Raw genomic sequence first — 5228 nt, forward strand, 5'->3', positions numbered from 1 at the left:
ACAGCATGTAGAAAAAAAAACACGGAAAAAGTGGAGAGGAAAAAAACCAAACAGCTGCTCTACAGTCTATGAAATAACCTTGCAAAAGCTTTAGCTACCTTGTTACCAAGCCATTGTCTTCACTACTTGCTTGGACAAAGCTATACACACCTTCTTAATCCTACAGTCACTGTGGATCACTTTTCAATTAGCAGAAAGGACTTTATGGGATTTTTTAATCTACTATACATCCTCCTTCACTGTTGTATTGTCACGGAGCCATCCATACAGTAAATAAAGCAACTCTTCCTCCACTACTGAACAGGAATGATGCTTGTACAAAATAGAAGGACTCCAATTATTTCTGTAAATAGTTGTATGGCTTTTTGTCAGAATCTACTCCAAAACACTTGCTGTTACTTATGCAAAGCTCCGTCAGGCTCACAGTAAGCTTCTGACGCAAGAAGGCATAATCTCCACAGGTGGCAAAGGAGTTGTAGCCATCACACCTCACCTTGTCAGAGAAAAAGCAAGAACGTTGTGAGGAAAACTAAAGCTTATGACCAAGATGCTTAATTTTCATCCTTCTGATGAAAATTTTGAATGAATTTTTGTTTTCCTTCACGTGCAAAGGACTCACTTTAAAGAAGAACTGAGCACCCAAGTCTCACCAACCAGCACTTGGCAGATATTCTACTGCACTATCATCAAATATTTACAGCCATTTCCCAATCAACTGGCAACAAAAGGTGATTAACAACTTTGTTTTAAATGTCCCCTGTGGAGCTGGCTTGCACATCCATCAAAATGCACACATTTCCTCTAAATTTGTTCTTTGGGTTATATTCATTTAAATGAAGCAATAATATTCCTTCACAGACTCTGCTAGCCACGCTCTCTTCTGAAGTCCATCAGCCTAAAAGCAAACAGCTGAATCTGAAATAACATAACAGATGTATTTCACAGGCCAGTATTAAAAGTTTCCCACACTTAAGGAAGCAAAGCATATGATGTAATGCATACATGTCCCTGCTGCCTTGCCATGCATTCAGTTCCGACAGCTCACAGCTTGGCCCTGACAGCGCTCCCTTGCAGCTCCCCCGAACCTGACAGCTGTGGTGAGCCCATTTACCCTCCCAGTATTTCCCATTTTGGAGGACATAAAATATCCATTTACTTACCAACTGTAAGACTGCAGAAAGCTGACGGTGAGCAGAAATCCTCTCCACCTTTTTGCTGCAGAAAAATAAACTTTTCCTGAGCCCACGTGTGACCAAGCAGCTTACTATTCCTGGGTCATTTTCCCCCTGGTCTGTGATAACCCTGTGTTATCACAGTTACTTATTGCCTACAAACACACCTGAAGTGTTACAATACTGTAGCCAATTCAGTTTACTTTGAGGCTGGATCTGGGGAAAGAAAGATGCCAAGCAGCAGTGAGATTAGCTAGTAAACACTCTCTTAAAAGCTTAAAGCTAGTATGTGATCCTGCATGTCAACATGAAGATAAGTCAGGACTTAAGCAGCATCTGAACAAAACAAGGAGCAGCACTGCTTCTGCTTGTTCAAGTTTGCCATAGTATTGGAATGATATATATCTAGAGCAGATATTTTTACAACATGCCTATTACGTAGATTCCTTTTTCAGCTGGGAGCTTAGAGAGCAAAATCCAGGGTGGATTATGCACTCCTAGGAGCACTTCCCTTGTTGCATAAAGGGATCCGCAGCCCCAGGCTAGGAACCCTGTAGCATGTCTGAAAAGATGATGGCTACAGGGCATAGAGTAAGTCCCCACATTAGCTGAGGTGGTTTGCCTTCAGAACAGCAGCAGTGAAGCTATGTTAAAAGCAAGAATGTGGCTGTTTACATCAAACTACACAGCTTGTGTACCAAAAAGACTTTGAGCTGTAACAGACTACTCCTGCACAATCCTCTGAGCCATGCTGATGCAAAGCACGTGGTGTGGTGCAGGTGAGGTGAGCAGGGCAGAGTCAGCACTCAGTTTCTACACTGCCAAGCTCCATCACTCAGAAGGTGCAGAGCGAGACCATCCATCTGCCTAAGGGAAGGGAAAATGCAAAGTGACATCTCCGTGCAGTTTTTCTGGAACACTTCAGAGCTTCCATATGCTTTTCTCCAGAGCTGAACTGTATCTCCTGCTTGTGATTTGTTTGTCTCACCACACACCTTCCGGAGGTAGTGTTGGTATGGTGGTTGATTCCAGATGTTAGACGCTGTCCCAGGCAAGAAGAAGGGGTGCCCATTTCTCCTCTGCTGCCTCAGACTGGATTATTCAGTTCATTTTGGAGCAGCACAGTCGCACAAGGGAAATTTTTCAGACACTGACAAATAGTTTAATTATAAATTCTGAAGCACAAGACATGAACCTATGGGCCACCCTAAGCAGGCAAGGCAATCAGATGTGACTTGAGAGGACATAGGCTTTGAGGCCATCAAATAGAACAACATGGAGAGACACAAGATAGAAAGAGAACACAGTGCTTTTAATACATGAAGTGATACTACTGCTGGAAGTCCTTATATGCACAGTATTAAAGTTTGATACCAGCATACAGTATATTAGTTGCTGATATTTGGACTAAGTCAGCTCCAGTTCATCGTATTTATGCAACCTGGTATCAGCTAGGACAGAGCTGATGTCCTTCACAGTGTCCGGTATGACGCTATGTTTTGGCTTTGGAAGAACAAAAGTGTTGATGACATGATGATGTTTCTACTCACTGCTGAACAGTGCTGTACATAGCCAAGGACACTGCAGTTTCTCAGCTTCTCATACTGTTCTGCCAGTGAAGGACTATGGAGCACAAGGAGCAGTGAAGGGACAGAACCAGGGCAGCTGTGACCTAAACGGGCCAAAGGGGAATTTTATGTCATATGACATCATGCAAAAAAATCCTATAAAACCAAAGAAAAAACTATAAAACCAAGGGGAATTGGCTGGGGGAAAAGGTGGGGTTGCCCAGCTAGTCCCCAAGCAGTGGCATTGATTTGGGGGGGAGAGAGGGAGAAATTGCTTTGTCCATCACTTGTCTTCTATGTGTGTGTATATAACTACTATTTTTCTTACAAATTGGCATTGTTTGAAATGTTTACTTATTAATGTATAGAAATTGTGGCCCTGATTTCACTGATACATTAAAAATAAAAGAATCTCATATTCAGTAACCAAATAACTGCATGAAAATTCCAGGTAACAATACTTTACACAGCATATGCAAGCAACAGAACATCCAGCAAAGACCTCCTAAAACTTACACTATGATCTATGAAGCTACTATCCCTGTTTTCCTGATGTATAAACTATAGTTCAGGTGAAACGGTGAAGAGATTTGCCTAAAGACAGATCACCCTTCTGAGAGCCCAGTCGTTCAAAGCACCCAGCCCCTCTGGATGTATTAATTAAAACATATACAGGTGTGGTACTAAAATTTAATTCCAGGTCTTGCTGGAGCTGAGGGATATGTGAAGAAAAACAAATCACTCACATTCCCAGTTGCATCAGCAAGGATTACTGGTGGGAGGCTGGGCAGGTGGGTGCTTTGCTCTGTTCTTCCTGTCTTTCAAAGTTCTGTACATCCATCTACTCTGAAAAGTACAAACAAGTATTACCCAATATAAGTCTGCAACAATGAATATTTTGACAGCCTACGAGTCTTGGAATTTCTTGCAGTTTCATTTATCTTAACAGATGGTACCACTTTCTCCCTTTAAGACAATCTGCTAGTATCTGTTATAATTTCTCCTGACATGACTTGTTAACATAGGACTGGGAACAATGAGAGTAGGCAGTAAAATCAACCTACGTCACAGACAAAAAGAAAGACAAAAATATCAGAAAGCTGTTAACTGTTAAATTTAATGTGAGAAGGAAGAAGAAGCTTTAGTGAGCTTTTAAAAACCATCAGAAGAGAAGAAGGTACTTGAGAAAAAGAAATGTTCTGCATGGGGTAGACACTAGCTGATCTTTATGGAGATGAAATCCATTTTTCCTACACCTGCTGCATACACTATACCACGATATGACAGAAGTCAAACCACAATATTTTTTGTTCCCTTTAGGATGTAGACATGACTAAAATCAGACTTCTGCCTAATAAATAATTCAATGTACAGTAAATACGTATACAGACGCTATACAGTATACAGAGAAGTTAGGCTGGTAAGATTACCATGTTGGAAAAGCTAATCAGATATAAATGAAAGGTGCTCACCAGTGTTGCAGGCTCACAAAAACTCCATGAGGAGTGATCTCCAGAAAGAGATCCTTCCTCAGTGGCAGTCAGCCCTTAAATGGGGTCTAAGAGAGGTGGAACCAGGCTCCACCCCTTCCAGTCACACCACTGAATTGCCTTCACCTGTGCTCCTGCAGCTGACTCAGTGCTTGCCTCAGGTGGTCAAATAGAGGTTCAGGCCATGATCCAACAGCTCCCATACAAATGTAATGTTTAGAGGTGGTTTTAAAAAAAAAAGTAGTAACCTGACTCATACCAGGTGGCCCAATGCACAAAAAAGATGTAGAGTTCCCTGCAGCATAGAACAACATGACAGTACCCTGCACCGCCCTATCCCACCCTTTCTCCTAAGTAGAAACCTAAATACAAACAGTACCTGCTCAGTGCTGAAGCTGAAAATAAGAATTAATTAGAAAATCCTTTTTAATTTTTCTCATCTGATCACGAACAGCTTGAGGAGTTCCTGTGTATTATCCTGGCAGAACTACCCCCTATTTACAACTAATACAAAGATTGTCCTGCAAAGCTGTGAGGTTGACCCTGATGGTCCCACTCCTGAAACAGATCACCTCATTTCAATTGTAGATAAATGATATTCACTTGTCTGTGTCTTTGAAACCTAGCCAATTAAGGTTGCCATCTATTATATTGTAGGAGTCAACGCTCCATAAGACTAACCAAAAGTGTTTATGAGCTCAAATTTAAGTAAGTCTATGATTGTGTCAAGCCTCCTTCCTTCCAATATATGGTAGGAATAAATCACTTTTTCAACAAGGATAAAACTGAAATATTACTAACAACCATTCAATGCGATGGTGCCAATTAGCTTTTTTTCTTCTTTTGATATCTAATATACCAGCCTGTAAGGTCAATAAGTATACAGGCTAGAAAGATTATCACGGTAGAGAGGGATAATCACAGATGAATGGAAAGCTTACCCATATCCCGGACTCACCAAAAAGACACCAAGAGGAGCAATCTCCAGAGAAAGATCC

At 41.3% G+C, this 5228-nt stretch overlaps 1 long non-coding RNA gene across 1 annotated transcript; it reads right to left on the reverse strand.

Moving 5' to 3' along the window:
* Positions 1-1387: 1387 nt before the first annotated feature.
* On the reverse strand, positions 1388-5228 carry LOC107053228. Its single transcript, XR_006939163.1, has 3 exons — positions 5189-5228; positions 3487-3586; positions 1388-2844 (listed from the first exon to the last, which is right to left on the reverse strand). It is a non-coding gene; the product is annotated as an uncharacterized LOC107053228 (long non-coding RNA).

The sequence above is a fragment of the Gallus gallus genome, chromosome 4, assembly GCF_016699485.2.
Source record: "Gallus gallus isolate bGalGal1 chromosome 4, bGalGal1.mat.broiler.GRCg7b, whole genome shotgun sequence".
Classification (NCBI taxonomy): domain Eukaryota; kingdom Metazoa; phylum Chordata; class Aves; order Galliformes; family Phasianidae; genus Gallus; species Gallus gallus.